This window comes from Procambarus clarkii, chromosome 3 (genome assembly GCF_040958095.1).
Source record: "Procambarus clarkii isolate CNS0578487 chromosome 3, FALCON_Pclarkii_2.0, whole genome shotgun sequence".
Lineage (NCBI taxonomy): Eukaryota > Metazoa > Arthropoda > Malacostraca > Decapoda > Cambaridae > Procambarus > Procambarus clarkii.
The window spans coordinates 58,331,120-58,352,958 of record NC_091152.1 but is presented as its reverse complement, the minus strand read 5'-3'; positions in this window follow the sequence as shown (position 1 = coordinate 58,352,958).

The following is a 21,839-nucleotide window of genomic DNA, read 5'->3' as shown; positions in this document are numbered from 1 at the left end:
GTTGGATATTAGGGGTCACGTTGGCTGGTAGGGGTCACGTTGCATATTAGGGGTCACGTTGGCTGGTAGGGGTCACGTTGGCTGGTAGGGGTCACGTTGGATATTAGGGGTCACGTTGGCTGGTAGGGGTCACGTTGGCTGGCAGGGGTCACGTTGGCTGGTAGGGGTCACGTTGGCTGGTAGGGGTCACGTTGGCTGGTAGGGGTCACGTTGGATATTAGGGGTCACGTTGGCTGGTAGGGGTCACGTTGGCTGGTAGGGGTCACGTTGGCTGGCAGGGGTCACGTTGGCTGGTAGGGGTCACGTTGTTGGCTGGTAGGGGTCACGTTGGATATTAGGGGTCACGTTGGATATTAGGGGTCACGTTGGCTGGTAGGGGTCACGTTGGATATTAGGGGTCACGTTGGCTGGTAGTGGTCACGTTGGATATTAGGGGTCACGTTGGCTGGTAGGGGTCACGTTGGATATTAGGGGTCACGATGGCTGGTAGGGGTCACGTTGGCTGGTAGGGGTCACGTTGGCTGGTAGGGGTCACGTTGGCTGGTAGGGGTCACGTTGGCTGGTAGGGGTCACGTTGACTGGTAGGGGTCACGTTGGCTGATAGGGGTCACGTTGGCTGGAAGGGGTCTCGTTGGATATTAGGGGTCACGTTGGCTGGTAGGGGTCACGTTGGATATTAGGGGTCACGTTGGCTGGTAGGGATCACGTTGGATATTAGGGGTCACGATGGATATTTGGGGTCACGTTGGATATTAGGGGTCACGTTGGCTGGTAGGGGTCACGTTGACTGGTAGGGGTCACGTTGGCTGGTAGGGGTCACGTTGGCTGGTAGGGGTCACGTTGGCTGGTAGGGGTCACGTTGGCTGGTAGGGGTCACGTTGGATATTAGGGGTCACGTTGGCTGGTAGGGGTCACGTAGGCTGGTAGGGGTCACGTTGGCTGGTAGGGGTCACGTTGGCTGGTAGGGGTCACGTTGGCTGGTAGGGGTCACGTTGGCTGGTAGGGGTCACGATGGCTGGTAGGGGTCACGTTGGCTGGTAGGGGTCACGTTGGATATTAGGGGTCACGTTGGCTGGTAGGGGTCGCGTTGGATACTAGGGGTCACGATGGATATTTGGGGTCACGTTGGATATTAGGGGTCACGTTGGCTGGTAGGGGTCACGTTGGATATTAGGGGTCACGTTGGCTGGTAGGGGTCACGTTGGATATTAGGGGGCACGATGGATATTTGGGGTCACGTTGGATATTAGGGGTCACGTTGGCTGGTAGGGCTCACGTTGGATATTAGGGGTCAGGTTGGCTGGTAGGGGTCACGTTGGCTGGAAGGGGTCACGTTGGATATTAGGGGTCACGTTGGCTGGTAGGGGTCACGTTGGCTGGTAGGGGTCACGTTGGCTGGAAGGGGTCACGTTGGATATTAGGGGTCACGTTGGCTGGTAGGGGTCACGTTGGCTGGTAGGAGTCACGTTAACTGGTAGGGGTCACGTTGGATATTAGGGGTCACGTTGGCTGGAAGGGGTCACGTTGGATATTAGGGGTCACGTTGGCTGGTAGGGGTCACGTTGGATATTAGGGGTCACGTTGGCTGGTAGGGGTCACGTTGGATATTAGGGGTCACGTTGGCTGGTAGGGGTCACGTTGGATATTAGGGGTCACGTTGGCTGGAAGGGGTCACGTTGGATATTAGGGGTCAGGTTTGCTGGTAGGGGTCACGTTGGCTGGTAGGGGTCACGTTGGATATTAGTGGTCACGTTGGCTGGTAGGGGTCACGTTGGCTGGTAGAGGTCACGTTGGCTGGTAGGGGTCACGTTGGCTGGTAGGGGTCACGTTGGCTGGTAGGGGTCACGTTGTTGGCTGGTAGGGGTCACGTTGGCTGGTAGGGGTCACGTTGTTGGCTGGTAGGGGTCACGTTGTTGGCCGGTAGTGGTCACGTTGTTGGCTGGTAGTGGTCACGTTGTTGGCTGGTAGGGGTCACGTTGGCTGGTAGGGGTCACGTTGGATATTAGGGGTCACGTTGGCTGGTAGGGGTCACGTTGGATATTAGGGGTCACGTTGGCTGGTAGGGGTCACGTTGCCTGGTAGGGGTCACGTTGGCTGGTAGGGGTCACGTTGGATATTAGGGGTCACGTTGGCTGGTAGGGGTCACGTTGCATATTAGGGGTCACGTTGGCTGGTAGGGGTCACGTTGGCTGGTAGGGGTCACGTTGGATATTAGGGGTCACGTTGGCTGGTAGGGGTCACGTTGGCTGGTAGGGGTCACGTTGGCTGGTAGGGGTCACGTTGGCTGGTAGGGGTCACGTTGGCTGGTAGGGGTCACGTTGGCTGGTAGGGGTCACGTTGGATATTAGGGGTCACGTTGGCTGGTAGGGGTCACGTTGGCTGGTAGGGGTCACGTTGGCTGGCAGGGGTCACGTTGGCTGGTAGGGGTCACGTTGTTGGCTGGTAGGGGTCACGTTGGATATTAGGGGTCACGTTGGCTGGTAGGGGTCACGTTGGATATTAGGGGTCACGTTGGCTGGTAGGGGTCACGTTGGATATTAGGGGTCACGTTAGCTCGTAGGGGTCACGTTGGATATTAGGGGTCAGGTTGGCTGGTAGGGGTCAGGTTGGCTGGTAGGGGTCACGTTGGATATTAGGGGTCACGATGGCTGGTAGGGGTAACGTTGGATATTAGGGGTCACGATGGCTGGTAGGGGTCACGTTGGCTGGTAGGGGTCACGTTGGCTGGTAGGGGTCACGTTGGCTGGTAGGGGTCACGTTGGCTGGTAGGGGTCACGTTGACTGGTAGGGGTCACGTTGGCTGATAGGGGTCACGTAGGCTGGTAGGGGTCACGTTGGAAATTAGGGGTCACGTTGGCTGGTAGGGGTCACGTTGGATATTAGGGGTCACGTTGGCTGGTAGGGATCACGTTGGATATTAGGGGTCACGATGGATATTTGGGGTCACGTTGGATATTAGGGGTCACGTTGGCTGGTAGGGGTCACGTTGACTGGTAGGGGTCACGTTGGCTGGTAGGGGTTACGTTGGCTGGTAGGGGTCACGTTGGCTGGTAGGGGTCACGTTGGCTGGTAGGGGTCACGTTGGATATTAGGGGTCACGTTGGCTGGTAGGGGTCGCGTTGGATATTAGGGGTCACGATGGATATTTGGGGTCACGTTGGATATTAGGGGTCACGTTGGCTGGTAGGGGTCACGTTGGATATTAGGGGTCACGTTGGCTGGTAGGGGTCACGTTGGATATTAGGGGGCACGATGGATATTTGGGGTCACGTTGGATATTAGGGGTCACGTTGGCTGGTAGGGCTCACGTTGGATATTAGGGGTCACGTTGGCTGGAAGGGGTCACGTTGGATATTAGGGGTCACGTTGTCTGGTAGGGGTCACGTTGGCTGGTAGGGGTCACGTTGGCAGGTAGGGGTCACGTTGGATATTAGGGGTCACGTTGGATATTAGGGGTCACGTTGGCTGGTAGGGGTCACGTTGGCTGGTAGGGGTCACGTTGGCTGATAGTGGTCACGTTGGTTGGTAGGGATCACGTTGGATAATAGGGGTCACGATGGATATTAGGGGTCACGTTGGCTGGTAGGGGTCACGTTGGATAATAGGGGTCACGATGGATATTAGGGGTCACGTTGGATATTTGGGGTCACGTTGGATATTAGGGGTAACGTTGGATATTTTGGGTCACGTTGGATATTAGTGGTCACGTTGGCTGGTAGGGGTCACGTTGGCTGGTAGGGGTCACGTTGGCTAGAAGAGGTAACGTTGGATATTAGGGGTCACGTTGGCTGGTAGGGGTCACGTTGGATATTAGGGGTCACGTTGGCTGGTATGGGTCACGTTGGATATTAGGGGTCACGTTGGCTGGTAGGGGTCACGTTGGATATTAGGGGTCACGTTGGCTGGTAGGGGTCACGTTGGCTGGTAGGGGTCACGTTGGCTGGTAGGGGTCACGTTGGATATTAGGGGTCACGTTGGCTGGTAGGGGTCACGTTGGATATTAGGGGTCACGTTGGCTGGTAGGGGTCACGTTGCATATTAGGGGTCATGTTGGCTGGTAGGGGTCACGTTGGCTGGTAGGGGTCACGTTGGATATTAGGGGTCACGTTGGCTGGTAGGGGTCACGTTGGCTGGCAGGGGTCACGTTGGCTGGTAGGGGTCACGTTGGCTGGTAGGGGTCACGTTGGCTGGTAGGGGTCACGTTGGATATTAGGGGTCACGTTGGCTGGTAGGGGTCACGTTGGCTGGTAGGGGTCACGTTGGCTGGCAGGGGTCACGTTGGCTGGTAGGGGTCACGTTGTTGGCTGGTAGGGGTCACGTTGGATATTAGGGGTCACGTTGGCTGGTAGGGGTCACGTTGGATATTAGGGGTCACGTTGGCTGGTAGTGGTCACGTTGGATATTAGGGGTCACGATGGCTGGTAGGGGTCACGTTGGATATTAGGGGTCACGATGGCTGGTAGGGGTCACGTTGGCTGGTAGGGGTCACGTTGGCTGGTAGGGGTCACGTTGGCTGGTAGGGGTCACGTTGGCTGGTAGGGGTCACGTTGACTGGTAGGGGTCACGTTGGCTGATAGGGGTCACGTTGGCTGGAAGGGGTCACGTTGGATATTAGGGGTCACGTTGGCTGGTAGGGGTCACGTTGGATATTAGGGGTCACGTTGGCTGGTAGGGATCACGTTGGATATTAGGGGTCACGATGGATATTTGGGGTCACGTTGGATATTAGGGGTCACGTTGGCTGGTAGGGGTCACGTTGACTGGTAGGGGTCACGTTGGCTGGTAGGGGTCACGTTGGCTGGTAGGGGTCACGTTGGCTGGTAGGGGTCACGTTGGCTGGTAGGGGTCACGTTGGATATTAGGGGTCACGTTGGCTGGTAGGGGTCACGTAGGCTGGTAGGGGTCACGTTGGCTGGTAGGGGTCACGTTGGCTGGTAGGGGTCACGTTGGCTGGTAGGGGTCACGTTGGCTGGTAGGGGTCACGTTGGCTGGTAGGGGTCACGTTGGATATTAGGGGTCACGATGGCTGGTAGGGGTCACGTTGGATATTAGGGGTCACGTTGGCTGGTAGGGGTCGCGTTGGATATTAGGGGTCACGTTGGCTGGTAGGGGTCGCGTTGGATATTAGGGGTCACGATGGATATTTGGGGTCACGTTGGATATTAGGGGTCACGTTGGCTGGTAGGGGTCACGTTGGATATTAGGAGGCACGATGGATATTTGGGGTCACGTTGGATATTAGGGGTCACGTTGGCTGGTAGGGCTCACGTTGGATATTAGGGGTCACGTTGGCTGGAAGGGGTCACGTTGGATATTAGGGGTCACGTTAGCTCGTAGGGGTCACGTTGGATATTAGGGGTCACGTTGGCTGGTAGGGGTCACGTTGGATATTTGGGGTCACGATGGATATTTGGGGTCACGTTGGATATTAGGGGTCACGTTGGCTGGTAGGGATCATGTTGGATATTAGGGCTCACGATGGATATTTGGGGTCACGTTGGATATTAGGGGTCACGTTGTTGGCTGGTAGGAGTCACGTTGGCTGGTAGGGGTCACGTTGGCTGGTAGGGGTCACGTTGGATATTAGGGGTCACGTTGGCTGGTAGGGGTCACGTTGGCTGGTAGGGGTCACGTTGGCTGGTAGGGGTCACGTTGGCTGATAGTGGTCACGTTGGTTGGTAGGGATCACGTTGGATAATAGGGGTCACGATGGATATTAGGGGTCACGTTGGATATTTGGGGTCACGTTGGATATTAGGGGTCACGTTGGATATTTTGGGTCACGTTGGCTGGTAGGGTTCACGTTGGCTGGTAGGGGTCACGTTGGCTGGTAGAGGTAACGTTGGATATTAGGGGTCACGTTGGCTGGTAGGGGTCAAGTTGGATATTAGGGGTCACGTTGGCTGGTAGGGGTCACGTTGGATATTAGGGGTCACGTTGGCTGGTAGGGGTTAAGTTGGATATTAGGGGTCACGTTGGCTGGTAGGGGTCACGTTGGATATTAGGGGTCACGTTGGCTGGTAGGGGTCATGTTGGATATTAGGGGTCACGTTGGCTGGTAGGGGTCACGTTGCATATTAGGGGTCACGTTGGCTGGTAGGGGTCACGTTGGCTGGTAGGGGTCACGTTGGATATTAGGGGTCACGTTGGCTGGTAGGGGTCACGTTGGCTGGTAGGGGTCACGTTGGCTGGTAGGGGTCACGTTGGCTGGTAGGGGTCACGTTGGCTGGTAGGGGTCACGTTGGATATTAGGGGTCACGTTGGCTGGTAGGGGTCACGTTGGCTGGTAGGGGTCACGTTGGCTGGCAGGGGTCACGTTGGCTGGTAGGGGTCACGTTGTTGGCTGGTAGGGGTCACGTTGAATATTAGGGGTCACGTTGGCTGGTAGGGGTCACGTTGGATATTAGGGGTCACGTTGGCTGGTAGGGGTCACGTTGGATATTAGGGGTCACGTTAGCTGGGAGGGGTCACGTTGGATATTAGGGGTCAGGTTGGCTGGTAGGGGTCACGTTGGATATTAGGGGTCACGATGACTGGTAGGGGTAACGTTGGATATTAGGGGTCACGATGGCTGGTAGGGGTCACGTTGGCTGGTAGGGGTCACGTTGGCTGGTAGGGGTCACGTTGGCTGGTAGGGGTCACGTTGGCTGGTAGGGGTCACGTTGACTGGTAGGGGTCACGTTGGCTGATAGGGGTCACGTTGGCTGGTAGGGGTCACGTTGGATATTAGGGGTCACGTTGGCTGGTAGGGGTCACGTTGGATATTAGGGGTCACGTTGGCTGGTAGGGGTCACGTTGGATATTAGGGGGCACGATGAATATTTGGGGTCACGTTGGATATTAGGGGTCACGTTGGCTGGTAGGGCTCACGTTGGATATTAGGGGTCACGTTGGCTGGTAGGGGTCACGTTGGATATTAGGGGTCACGTTGGCTGGTAGGGGTCACGTTGGCTGGTAGGGGTCACGTTGGCTGGTAGGGGTCACGTTGGAAATTTGGGGTCACGATGGATATTTGGGGTCACGTTGGATATTAGGGGTCACGTTGGCTGGTAGGGATCATGTTGGATATTAGGGGTCACGATGGATATTTGGGGTCACGTTGGATATTAGGGGTCACGTTGTTGGCTGGTAGGGGTCACGTTGGCTGGTAGGGGTCACGTTGGCTGGTAGGGGTCACGTTGGCTGGTAGGGGTCACGTTGGATAATAGGGGTCACGTTGGATATTAGGGGTCACGTTGGCTGGTAGGGGTCACGTTGGCTGGTAGGAGTCACGTTGGCTGGTAGGGGTCACGTTGGCTGATAGTGGTCACGTTGGTTGGTAGGGATCACGTTGGATAATAGGGGTCACGATGGATATTAGGGGTCACGTTGGATATTTGGGGTCACGTTGGATATTAGGGGTCACGTTGGATATTTTGGGTCACGTTGGCTGGTAGGGGTCACGTTGGCTGGTAGGGGTCACGTTGGCTGGTAGAGGTAACGTTGGATATTAGGGGTCACGTTGGCTGGTAGGGGTCAAGTTGGATATTAGGGGTCACGTTGGCTGGTAGGGGTCACTTTGGATATTAGGGGTCACGTTGGCTGGTAGGGGTCACGTTGGATATTAGGGGTCACGTTGGCTGGTAGGGGTCACGTTGCCTGGTATGGGTCACGTTGGCTGGTAGGGGTCACGTTGGATATTAGGGGTCACGTTGGCTGGTAGGGGTCACGTTGGATATTAGGGGTCACGTTGGCTGGTAGGGGTCACGTTGGATATTAGGGGTCACGTTGGCTGGTAGGGGTCACGTTGCCTGGTAGGGGTCACGATGGATATTTGGGGTCACGTTGGATATTAGGGGTCACGTTGGCTGGTAGGGGTCACGTTGCATATTAGGGGTCACGTTGGCTGGTAGGGGTCACGTTGGCTGGTAGGGGTCACGTTGGATATTAGGGGTCACGTTGGCTGGTAGGGGTCACGTTGGGTGGTAGGGGTCACGTTGGCTGGTAGGGGTCACGTTGGCTGGTAGGGGTCACGTTGGCTGGTAGGGGTCACGTTGGATATTAGGGGTCACGTTGGCTGGTAGGGGTCACGTTGGCTGGTAGGGATCACGTTGGCTGGCAGGGGTCACGTTGGCTGGTAGGGGTCAGGTTGTTGGCTGGTAGGGGTCACGTTGGATATTAGGGGTCACGTTGGCTGGTAGGGGTCACGTTGGATATTAGGGGTCACGTTGGCTGGTAGGGGTCACGTTGGATATTAGAGGTCACGTTAGCTGGTAGGGGTCACGTTGGATATTAGGGGTCAGGTTGGCTGGTAGGGGTCACGTTGGCTGGTAGGGGTCACGTTGGATATTAGGGGTCACGATGGCTGGTAAGGGTAACGTTGGATATTAGGGGTCACGATGGCTGGTAGGGGTCACGTTGGCTGGTAGGGGTCACGTTGGCTGGTAGGGGTCACGTTGGCTGGTAGGGGTCACGTTGGCTGGTAGGGGTCACGTTGACTGGTAGGGGTCACGTTGGCTGATAGGGGTCACGTTGGCTGGTAGGGGTCACGTTGGATATTAGGGGTCACGTTGGCTGGTAGGGGTCACGTTGGATATTAGGGGTCACGTTGGCTGGTAGGGATCACGTTGGATATTAGGGGTCACGATGGATATTTGGGGTCACGTTGGATATTAGGGGTCACGTTGGCTGGTAGGGGTCACGTTGACTGGTAGGGGTCACGTTGGCTGGTAGGGGTCACGTTGGCTGGTAGGGGTCACGTTGGCTGGTAGGGGTCACGTTGGCTGGTAGGGGTCACGTTGGCTGGTAGGGGTCACGTTGGATATTAGGGGTCACGATGGCTGGTAGGGGTCACGTTGGATATTAGGGGTCACGTTGGCTGGTAGGGGTCGCGTTGGATATTAGGGGTCACGATGGATATTTGGGGTCACGTTGGATATTAGGGGTCACGTTGGCTGGTAGGGGTCACGTTGGATATTAGGGGTCACGTTGGCTGGTAGGGGTCACGTTGGATATTAGGAGGCACGATGGATATTTGGGGTCACGTTGGATATTAGGGGTCACGTTGGCTGGTAGGGCTCACGTTGGATATTAGGGGTCACGTTGGCTGGAAGGGGTCACGTTGGATATTAGGGGTCACGTTAGCTCGTAGGGGTCACGTTGGATATTAGGGGTCACGTTGGCTGGTAGGGGTCACGTTGGATATTTGGGGTCACGATGGATATTTGGGGTCACGTTGGATATTAGGGGTCACGTTGGCTGGTAGGGATCATGATGGATATTAGGGCTCACGATGGATATTTGGGGTCACGTTGGATATTAGGGGTCACGTTGTTGGCTGGTAGGGGTCACGTTGGCTGGTAGGGGTCACGTTGGCTGGTAGGGGTCACGTTGGATATTAGGGGTCACGTTGGCTGGTAGGGGTCACGTTGGCTGGTAGGGGTCACGTTGGCTGGTAGGGGTCACGTTGGCTGATAGTGGTCACGTTGGTTGGTAGGGATCACGTTGGATAATAGGGGTCACGATGGATATTAGGGGTCACGTTGGATATTTGGGGTCACGTTGGATATTAGGGGTCACGTTGGATATTTTGGGTCACGTTGGCTGGTAGGGTTCACGTTGGCTGGTAGGGGTCACGTTGGCTGGTAGAGGTAACGTTGGATATTAGGGGTCACGTTGGCTGGTAGGGGTCAAGTTGGATATTAGGGGTCACGTTGGCTGGTAGGGGTCACGTTGGATATTAGGGGTCACGTTGGCTGGTAGGGGTCACGTTGGATATTAGGGGTCACGTTGGCTGGTAGGGGTCACGTTGCCTGGTAGGGGTCACGTTGGCTGGTAGGGGTCACGTTGGATATTAGGGGTCACGTTGGCTGGTAGGGGTCACGTTGCATATTAGGGGTCACGTTGGCTGGTAGGGGTCACGTTGGCTGGTAGGGGTCACGTTGGATATTAGGGGTCACGTTGGCTGGTAGGGGTCACGTTGGCTGGTAGGGGTCACGTTGGCTGGTAGGGGTCACGTTGGCTGGTAGGGGTCACGTTGGCTGGTAGGGGTCACGTTGGATATTAGGGGTCACGTTGGCTGGTAGGGGTCACGTTGGCTGGTAGGGGTCACGTTGGCTGGCAGGGGTCACGTTGGCTGGTAGGGGTCACGTTGTTGGCTGGTAGGGGTCACGTTGGATATTAGGGGTCACGTTGGCTGGTAGGGGTCACGTTGGATATTAGGGGTCACGTTGGCTGGTAGGGGTCACGTTGGATATTAGGGGTCACGTTAGCTGGTAGGGGTCACGTTGGATATTAGGGGTCAGGTTGGCTGGTAGGGGTCACGTTGGCTGGTAGGGGTCACGTTGGATATTAGGGGTCACGATGGCTGGTAGGGGTAACGTTGGATATTAGGGGTCACGATGGCTGGTAGGGGTCACGTTGGCTGGTAGGGGTCACGTTGGCTGGTAGGGGTCACGTTGGCTGGTAGGGGTCACGTTGGCTGGTAGGGGTCACGTTGACTGGTAGGGGTCACGTTGGCTGATAGGGGTCACGTTGGCTGGTAGGGGTCACGTTGGATATTAGGGGTCACGTTGGCTGGTAGGGGTCACGTTGGATATTAGGGGTCACGTTGGCTGGTAGGGATCACGTTGGATATTAGGGGTCACGATGGATATTTGGGGTCACGTTGGATATTAGGGGTCACGTTGGCTGGTAGGGGTCACGTTGACTGGTAGGGGTCACGTTGGCTGGTAGGGGTCACGTTGGATATCAGGGGTCACGTTGGCTGGTAGGGGTCGCGTTGGATATTAGGGGTCACGATGGATATTTGGGGTCACGTTGGATATTAGGGGTCACGTTGGCTGGTAGGGGTCACGTTGGATATTAGGGGTCACGTTGGCTGGTAGGGGTCACGTTGGATATTAGGGGGCACGATGAATATTTGGGGTCACGTTGGATATTAGGGGTCACGTTGGCTGGTAGGGCTCACGTTGGATATTAGGGGTCACGTTGGCTGGAAGGGGTCACGTTGGATATTAGGGGTCACGTTGGCTGGTAGGGGTCACGTTGGCTGGTAGGGGTCACGTTGGATATTTGGGGTCACGATGGATATTTGGGGTCACGTTGGATATTAGGGGTCACGTTGGCTGGTAGGGATCATGTTGGATATTAGGGGTCACGATGGATATTTGGGGTCACGTTGGATATTAGGGGTCACGTTGTTGGCTGGTAGGGGTCACGTTGGCTGGTAGGGGTCACGTTGGCTGGTAGGGGTCACGTTGGATATTAGGGGTCACGTTGGATATTAGGGGTCACGATGGATATTTGGGGTCACGTTGGATATTAGGGGTCACGTTGGCTGGTAGGGGTCACGTTGGATATTAGGGGTCATGTTGGCTGGTAGGGGTCACGTTGGATATTAGGGGGCACGATGGATATTTGGGGTCACGTTGGATATTAGGGGTCACGTTGGCTGGTAGGGCTCACGTTGGATATTAGGGGTCACGTTGGCTGGAAGGGGTCACGTTGGATATTAGGGGTCACGTTGTCTGGTAGGGGTCACGTTGGCTGGTAGGGGTCACGTTGGCAGGTAGGGGTCACGTTGGATATTAGGGGTCACGTTGGATATTAGGGGTCACGTTGGCTGGTAGGGGTCACGTTGGCTGGTAGGGGTCACGTTGGCTGATAGTGGTCACGTTGGTTGGTAGGGATCACGTTGGATAATAGGGGTCACGATGGATATTAGGGGTCACGTTGGCTGGTAGGGGTCACGTTGGATAATAGGGGTCACGATGGATATTAGGGGTCACGTTGGATATTTGGGGTCACGTTGGATATTAGGGGTAACGTTGGATATTTTGGGTCACGTTGGATATTAGTGGTCACGTTGGCTGGTAGGGGTCACGTTGGCTGGTAGGGGTCACGTTGGCTAGAAGAGGTAACGTTGGATATTAGGGGTCACGTTGGCTGGTAGGGGTCACGTTGGATATTAGGGGTCACGTTGGCTGGTATGGGTCACGTTGGATATTAGGGGTCACGTTGGCTGGTAGGGGTCACGTTGGATATTAGGGGTCACGTTGGCTGGTAGGGGTCACGTTGGCTGGTAGGGGTCACGTTGGCTGGTAGGGGTCACGTTGGATATTAGGGGTCACGTTGGCTGGTAGGGGTCACGTTGGATATTAGGGGTCACGTTGGCTGGTAGGGGTCACGTTGCATATTAGGGGTCATGTTGGCTGGTAGGGGTCACGTTGGCTGGTAGGGGTCACGTTGGATATTAGGGGTCACGTTGGCTGGTAGGGGTCACGTTGGCTGGCAGGGGTCACGTTGGCTGGTAGGGGTCACGTTGGCTGGTAGGGGTCACGTTGGCTGGTAGGGGTCACGTTGGATATTAGGGGTCACGTTGGCTGGTAGGGGTCACGTTGGCTGGTAGGGGTCACGTTGGCTGGCAGGGGTCACGTTGGCTGGTAGGGGTCACGTTGTTGGCTGGTAGGGGTCACGTTGGATATTAGGGGTCACGTTGGCTGGTAGGGGTCACGTTGGATATTAGGGGTCACGTTGGCTGGTAGTGGTCACGTTGGATATTAGGGGTCACGATGGCTGGTAGGGGTCACGTTGGATATTAGGGGTCACGATGGCTGGTAGGGGTCACGTTGGCTGGTAGGGGTCACGTTGGCTGGTAGGGGTCACGTTGGCTGGTAGGGGTCACGTTGGCTGGTAGGGGTCACGTTGACTGGTAGGGGTCACGTTGGCTGATAGGGGTCACGTTGGCTGGAAGGGGTCACGTTGGATATTAGGGGTCACGTTGGCTGGTAGGGGTCACGTTGGATATTAGGGGTCACGTTGGCTGGTAGGGATCACGTTGGATATTAGGGGTCACGATGGATATTTGGGGTCACGTTGGATATTAGGGGTCACGTTGGCTGGTAGGGGTCACGTTGACTGGTAGGGGTCACGTTGGCTGGTAGGGGTCACGTTGGCTGGTAGGGGTCACGTTGGCTGGTAGGGGTCACGTTGGCTGGTAGGGGTCACGTTGGATATTAGGGGTCACGTTGGCTGGTAGGGGTCACGTAGGCTGGTAGGGGTCACGTTGGCTGGTAGGGGTCACGTTGGCTGGTAGGGGTCACGTTGGCTGGTAGGGGTCACGTTGGCTGGTAGGGGTCACGTTGGCTGGTAGGGGTCACGTTGGATATTAGGGGTCACGATGGCTGGTAGGGGTCACGTTGGATATTAGGGGTCACGTTGGCTGGTAGGGGTCGCGTTGGATATTAGGGGTCACGTTGGCTGGTAGGGGTCGCGTTGGATATTAGGGGTCACGATGGATATTTGGGGTCACGTTGGATATTAGGGGTCACGTTGGCTGGTAGGGGTCACGTTGGATATTAGGAGGCACGATGGATATTTGGGGTCACGTTGGATATTAGGGGTCACGTTGGCTGGTAGGGCTCACGTTGGATATTAGGGGTCACGTTGGCTGGAAGGGGTCACGTTGGATATTAGGGGTCACGTTAGCTCGTAGGGGTCACGTTGGATATTAGGGGTCACGTTGGCTGGTAGGGGTCACGTTGGATATTTGGGGTCACGATGGATATTTGGGGTCACGTTGGATATTAGGGGTCACGTTGGCTGGTAGGGATCATGTTGGATATTAGGGCTCACGATGGATATTTGGGGTCACGTTGGATATTAGGGGTCACGTTGTTGGCTGGTAGGGGTCACGTTGGCTGGTAGGGGTCACGTTGGCTGGTAGGGGTCACGTTGGATATTAGGGGTCACGTTGGCTGGTAGGGGTCACGTTGGCTGGTAGGGGTCACGTTGGCTGGTAGGGGTCACGTTGGCTGATAGTGGTCACGTTGGTTGGTAGGGATCACGTTGGATAATAGGGGTCACGATGGATATTAGGGGTCACGTTGGATATTTGGGGTCACGTTGGATATTAGGGGTCACGTTGGATATTTTGGGTCACGTTGGCTGGTAGGGTTCACGTTGGCTGGTAGGGGTCACGTTGGCTGGTAGAGGTAACGTTGGATATTAGGGGTCACGTTGGCTGGTAGGGGTCAAGTTGGATATTAGGGGTCACGTTGGCTGGTAGGGGTCACGTTGGATATTAGGGGTCACGTTGGCTGGTAGGGGTCACGTTGGATATTAGGGGTCACGTTGGCTGGTAGGGGTCACGTTGCCTGGTAGGGGTCACGTTGGCTGGTAGGGGTCACGTTGGATATTAGGGGTCACGTTGGCTGGTAGGGGTCACGTTGCATATTAGGGGTCACGTTGGCTGGTAGGGGTCACGTTGGCTGGTAGGGGTCACGTTGGATATTAGGGGTCACGTTGGCTGGTAGGGGTCACGTTGGCTGGTAGGGGTCACGTTGGCTGGTAGGGGTCACGTTGGCTGGTAGGGGTCACGTTGGCTGGTAGGGGTCACGTTGGATATTAGGGGTCACGTTGGCTGGTAGGGGTCACGTTGGCTGGTAGGGGTCACGTTGGCTGGCAGGGGTCACGTTGGCTGGTAGGGGTCACGTTGTTGGCTGGTAGGGGTCACGTTGGATATTAGGGGTCACGTTGGCTGGTAGGGGTCACGTTGGATATTAGGGGTCACGTTGGCTGGTAGGGGTCACGTTGGATATTAGGGGTCACGTTAGCTGGGAGGGGTCACGTTGGATATTAGGGGTCAGGTTGGCTGGTAGGGGTCACGTTGGCTGGTAGGGGTCACGTTGGATATTAGGGGTCACGATGGCTGGTAGGGGTAACGTTGGATATTAGGGGTCACGATGGCTGGTAGGGGTCACGTTGGCTGGTAGGGGTCACGTTGGCTGGTAGGGGTCACGTTGGCTGGTAGGGGTCACGTTGGCTGGTAGGGGTCACGTTGACTGGTAGGGGTCACGTTGGCTGATAGGGGTCACGTTGGCTGGTAGGGGTCACGTTGGATATTAGGGGTCACGTTGGCTGGTAGGGGTCACGTTGGATATTAGGGGTCACGTTGGCTGGTAGGGGTCACGTTGGATATTAGGGGGCACGATGAATATTTGGGGTCACGTTGGATATTAGGGGTCACGTTGGCTGGTAGGGCTCACGTTGGATATTAGGGGTCACGTTGGCTGGAAGGGGTCACGTTGGATATTAGGGGTCACGTTGGCTGGTAGGGGTCACGTTGGCTGGTAGGGGTCACGTTGGCTGGTAGGGGTCACGTTGGATATTTGGGGTCACGATGGATATTTGGGGTCACGTTGGATATTAGGGGTCACGTTGGCTGGTAGGGATCATGTTGGATATTAGGGGTCACGATGGATATTTGGGGTCACGTTGGATATTAGGGGTCACGTTGTTGGCTGGTAGGGGTCACGTTAGCTGGTAGGGGTCACGTTGGCTGGTAGGGGTCACGTTGGCTGGTAGGGGTCACGTTGGATATTAGGGGTCACGTTGGATATTAGGGGTCACGTTGGCTGGTAGGGGTCACGTTGGCTGGTAGGAGTCACGTTGGCTGGTAGGGGTCACGTTGGCTGATAGTGGTCACGTTGGTTGGTAGGGATCACGTTGGATAATAGGGGTCACGATGGATATTAGGGGTCACGTTGGATATTTGGGGTCACGTTGGATATTAGGGGTCACGTTGGATATTTTGGGTCACGTTGGCTGGTAGGGGTCACGTTGGCTGGTAGGGGTCACGTTGGCTGGTAGAGGTAACGTTGGATATTAGGGGTCACGTTGGCTGGTAGGGGTCAAGTTGGATATTAGGGGTCACGTTGGCTGGTAGGGGTCACTTTGGATATTAGGGGTCACGTTGGCTGGTAGGGGTCACGTTGGATATTAGGGGTCACGTTGGCTGGTAGGGGTCACGTTGCCTGGTATGGGTCACGTTGGCTGGTAGGGGTCACGTTGGATATTAGGGGTCACGTTGGCTGGTAGGGGTCACGTTGGATATTAGGGGTCACGTTGGCTGGTAGGGGTCACGTTGGATATTAGGGGTCACGTTGGCTGGTAGGGGTCACGTTGCCTGGTAGGGGTCACGATGGATATTTGGGGTCACGTTGGATATTAGGGGTCACGTTGGCTGGTAGGGGTCACGTTGCATATTAGGGGTCACGTTGGCTGGTAGGGGTCACGTTGGCTGGTAGGGGTCACGTTGGATATTAGGGGTCACGTTGGCTGGTAGGGGTCACGTTGGCTGGTAGGGGTCACGTTGGCTGGTAGGGGTCACGTTGGCTGGTAGGGGTCACGTTGGCTGGTAGGGGTCACGTTGGCTGGTAGGGGTCACGTTGGATATTAGGGGTCACGTTGGCTGGTAGGGGTCACGTTGGCTGGTAGGGATCACGTTGGCTGGCAGGGGTCACGTTGGCTGGTAGGGGTCAGGTTGTTGGCTGGTAGGGGTCACGTTGGATATTAGGGGTCACGTTGGCTGGTAGGGGTCACGTTGGATATTAGGGGTCACGTTGGCTGGTAGGGGTCACGTTGGATATTAGAGGTCACGTTAGCTGGTAGGGGTCACGTTGGATATTAGGGGTCAGGTTGGCTGGTAGGGGTCACGTTGGCTGGTAGGGGTCACGTTGGATATTAGGGGTCACGATGGCTGGTAAGGGTAACGTTGGATATTAGGGGTCACGATGGCTGGTAGGGGTCACGTTGGCTGGTAGGGGTCACGTTGGCTGGTAGGGGTCACGTTGGCTGGTAGGGGTCACGTTGGCTGGTAGGGGTCACGTTGACTGGTAGGGGTCACGTTGGCTGATAGGGGTCACGTTGGCTGGTAGGGGTCACGTTGGATATTAGGGGTCACGTTGGCTGGTAGGGGTCACGTTGGATATTAGGGGTCACGTTGGCTGGTAGGGATCACGTTGGATATTAGGGGTCACGATGGATATTTGGGGTCACGTTGGATATTAGTGGTCACGTTGGCTGGTAGGGGTCACGTTGACTGGTAGGGGTCACGTTGGCTGGTAGGGGTCACGTTGGCTGGTAGGGGTCACGTTGGCTGGTAGGGGTCACGTTGGCTGGTAGGGGTCACGTTGGCTGGTAGGGGTCACGTTGGATATTAGGGGTCACGATGGCTGGTAGGGGTCACGTTGGATATTAGGGGTCACGTTGGCTGGTAGGGGTCGCGTTGGATATTAGGGGTCACGATGGATATTTGGGGTCACGTTGGATATTAGGGGTCACGTTGGCTGGTAGGGGTCACGTTGGATATTAGGGGTCACGTTGGCTGGTAGGGGTCACGTTGGATATTAGGAGGCACGATGGATATTTGGGGTCACGTTGGATATTAGGGGTCACGTTGGCTGGTAGGGCTCACGTTGGATATTAGGGGTCACGTTGGCTGGAAGGGGTCACGTTGGATATTAGGGGTCACGTTAGCTCGTAGGGGTCACGTTGGATATTAGGGGTCACGTTGGCTGGTAGGGGTCACGTTGGATATTTGGGGTCACGATGGATATTTGGGGTCACGTTGGATATTAGGGGTCACGTTGGCTGGTAGGGATCATGATGGATATTAGGGCTCACGATGGATATTTGGGGTCACGTTGGATATTAGGGGTCACGTTGTTGGCTGGTAGGGGTCACGTTGGCTGGTAGGGGTCACGTTGGCTGGTAGGGGTCACGTTGGATATTAGGGGTCACGTTGGCTGGTAGGGGTCACGTTGGCTGGTAGGGGTCACGTTGGCTGGTAGGGGTCACGTTGGCTGATAGTGGTCACGTTGGTTGGTAGGGATCACGTTGGATAATAGGGGTCACGATGGATATTAGGGGTCACGTTGGATATTTGGGGTCACGTTGGATATTAGGGGTCACGTTGGATATTTTGGGTCACGTTGGCTGGTAGGGTTCACGTTGGCTGGTAGGGGTCACGTTGGCTGGTAGAGGTAACGTTGGATATTAGGGGTCACGTTGGCTGGTAGGGGTCAAGTTGGATATTAGGGGTCACGTTGGCTGGTAGAGGTCACGTTGGATATTAGGGGTCACGTTGGCTGGTAGGGGTCACGTTGGATATTAGGGGTCACGTTGGCTGGTAGGGGTCACGTTGCCTGGTAGGGGTCACGTTGGCTGGTAGGGGTCACGTTGGATATTAGGGGTCACGTTGGCTGGTAGGGGTCACGTTGCATATTAGGGGTCACGTTGGCTGGTAGGGGTCACGTTGGCTGGTAGGGGTCACGTTGGATATTAGGGGTCACGTTGGCTGGTAGGGGTCACGTTGGCTGGTAGGGGTCACGTTGGCTGGTAGGGGTCACGTTGGCTGGTAGGGGTCACGTTGGCTGGTAGGGGTCACGTTGGATATTAGGGGTCACGTTGGCTGGTAAGGGTCACGTTGGCTGGTAGGGGTCACGTTGGCTGGCAGGGGTCACGTTGGCTGGTAGGGGTCACGTTGTTGGCTGGTAGGGGTCACGTTGGATATTAGGGGTCACGTTGGCTGGTAGGGGTCACGTTGGATATTAGGGGTCACGTTGGCTGGTAGGGGTCACGTTGGATATTAGGGGTCACGTTAGCTGGTAGGGGTCACGTTGGATATTAGGGGTCAGGTTCGCTGGTAGGGGTCACGTTGGCTGGTAGGGGTCACGTTGGATATTAGGGGTCACGATGGCTGGTAGGGGTAACGTTGGATATTAGGGGTCACGATGGCTGGTAGGGGTCACGTTGGCTGGTAGGGGTCACGTTGGCTGGTAGGGGTCACGTTGGCTGGTAGGGGTCACGTTGGCTGGTAGGGGTCACGTTGACTGGTAGGGGTCACGTTGGCTGATAGGGGTCACGTTGGCTGGTAGGGGTCACGTTGGATATTAGGGGTCACGTTGGCTGGTAGGGGTCACGTTGGCTGGTAGGGGTCACGTTGGCTGGTAGGGGTCACGTTGGCTGATAGTGGTCACGTTGGTTGGTAGGGATCACGTTGGATAATAGGGGTCACGATGGATATTAGGGGTCACGTTGGATATTTGGGGTCACGTTGGATATTAGGGGTCACGTTGGATATTTTGGGTCACGTTGGCTGGTAGGGTTCACGTTGGCTGGTAGGGGTCACGTTGGCTGGTAGAGGTAACGTTGGATATTAGGGGTCACGTTGGCTGGTAGGGGTCAAGTTGGATATTAGGGGTCACGTTGGCTGGTAGGGGTCACGTTGGATATTAGGGGTCACGTTGGCTGGTAGGGGTCACGTTGGATATTAGGGGTCACGTTGGCTGGTAGGGGTCACGTTGCCTGGTAGGGGTCACGTTGGCTGGTAGGGGTCACGTTGGATATTAGGGGTCACGTTGGCTGGTAGGGGTCACGTTGCATATTAGGGGTCACGTTGGCTGGTAGGGGTCACGTTGGCTGGTAGGGGTCACGTTGGATATTAGGGGTCACGTTGGCTGGTAGGGGTCGCCGTTGGCTGGTAGGGGTCACGTTGGCTGGTAGGGGTCACGTTGGCTGGTAGGGGTCACGTTGGCTGGTAGGGGTCACGTTGGATATTAGGGGTCACGTTGGCTGGTAAGGGTCACGTTGGCTGGTAGGGGTCACGTTGGCTGGCAGGGGTCACGTTGGCTGGTAGGGGTCACGTTGTTGGCTGGTAGGGGTCACGTTGGATATTAGGGGTCACGTTGGCTGGTAGGGGTCACGTTGGATATTAGGGGTCACGTTGGCTGGTAGGGGTCACGTTGGATATTAGGGGTCACGTTAGCTGGTAGGGGTCACGTTGGATATTAGGGGTCAGGTTGGCTGGTAGGGGTCACGTTGGCTGGTAGGGGTCACGTTGGATATTAGGGGTCACGATGGCTGGTAGGGGTAACGTTGGATATTAGGGGTCACGATGGCTGGTAGGGGTCACGTTGGCTGGTAGGGGTCACGTTGGCTGGTAGGGGTCACGTTGGCTGGTAGGGGTCACGTTGGCTGGTAGGGGTCACGTTGACTGGTAGGGGTCACGTTGGCTGATAGGGGTCACGTTGGCTGGTAGGGGTCACGTTGGATATTAGGGGTCACGTTGGCTGGTAGGGGTCACGTTGGATATTAGGGGTCACGTTGGCTGGTAGGGATCACGTTGGATATTAGGGGTCACGATGGATATTTGGGGTCACGTTGGATATTAGGGGTCACGTTGGCTGGTAGGGGTCACGTTGACTGGTAGGGGTCACGTTGGCTGGTAGGGGTTACGTTGGCTGGTAGGGGTCACGTTGGCTGGTAGGGGTCACGTTGGCTGGTAGGGGTCACGTTGGATATCAGGGGTCACGTTGGCTGGTAGGGGTCGCGTTGGATATTAGGGGTCACGATGGATATTTGGGGTTACGTTGGATATTAGGGGTCACGTTGGCTGGTAGGGGTCACGTTGGATATTAGGGGTCACGTTGGCTGGTAGGGGTCACGTTGGATATTAGGGGGCACGATGAATATTTGGGGTCACGTTGGATATTAGGGGTCACGTTGGCTGGTAGGGCTCACGTTGGATATTAGGGGTCACGTTGGCTGGAAGGGGTCACGTTGGATATTAGGGGTCACGTTGGCTGGTAGGGGTCACGTTGGCTGGTAGGGGTCACGTTGGATATTTGGGGTCACGATGGATATTTGGGGTCACGTTGGATATTAGGGGACACGTTGGCTGGTAGGGATCATGTTGGATATTAGGGGTCACGATGGATATTTGGGGTCACGTTGGATATTAGGGGTCACGTTGTTGGCTGGTAGGGGTCACGTTGGCTGGTAGGGGTCACGTTGGCTGGTAGGGGTCACGTTGGATATTATGGGTCACGTTGGATATTAGGGGTCACGTTGGCTGGTAGGGGTCACGTTGGCTGGTAGGAGTCACGTTGGCTGGTAGGGGTCACGTTGGCTGATAGTGGTCACGTTGGTTGGTAGGGATCACGTTGGATAATAGGGGTCACGATGGATATTAGGGGTCACGTTGGATATTTGGGGTCACGTTGGATATTAGGGGTCACGTTGGATATTTTGGGTCACGTTGGCTGGTAGGGGTCACGTTGGCTGGTAGGGGTCACGTTGGCTGGTAGAGGTAACGTTGGATATTAGGGGTCACGTTGGCTGGTAGGGGTCAAGTTGGATATTAGGGGTCACGTTGGCTGGTAGGGGTCACGTTGGATATTAGGGGTCACGTTGGCTGGTAGGGGTCACGTTGGATATTAGGGGTCACGTTGGCTGGTAGGGGTCACGTTGCCTGGTAGGGGTCACGTTGGCTGGTAGGGGTCACGTTGGATATTAGGGGTCACGTTGGCTGGTAGGGGTCACGTTGGATATTAGGGGTCACGTTGGCTGGTAGGGGTCACGTTGGATATTAGGGGTCACGTTGGCTGGTAGGGGTCACGTTGCCTGGTAGGGGTCACGATGGATATTTGGGGTCACGTTGGATATTAGGGGTCACGTTGGCTGGTAGGGGTCACGTTGCATATTAGGGGTCACGTTGGCTGGTAGGGGTCACGTTGGCTGGTAGGGGTCACGTTGGATATTAGGGGTCACGTTGGCTGGTAGGGGTCACGTTGGCTGGTAGGGGTCACGTTAGCTGGTAGGGGTCACGTTGGCTGGTAGGGGTCACGTTGGCTGGTAGGGGTCACGTTGGATATTAGGGGTCACGTTGGCTGGTAGGGGTCACGTTGGCTGGTAGGGATCACGTTGGCTGGCAGGGGTCACGTTGGCTGGTAGGGGTCACGTTGTTGGCTGGTAGGGGTCACGTTGGATATTAGGGGTCACGTTGGCTGGTAGGGGTCACGTTGGATATTAGGGGTCACGTTGGCTGGTAGGGGTCACGTTGGATATTAGAGGTCACGTTAGCTGGTAGGGGTCACGTTGGCTGGTAGGGGTCACGTTGGATATTAGGGGTCACGATGGCTGGTAAGGGTAACGTTGGATATTAGGGGTCACGATGGCTGGTAGGGGTCACGTTGGCTGGTAGGGGTCACGTTGGCTGGTAGGGGTCACGTTGGCTG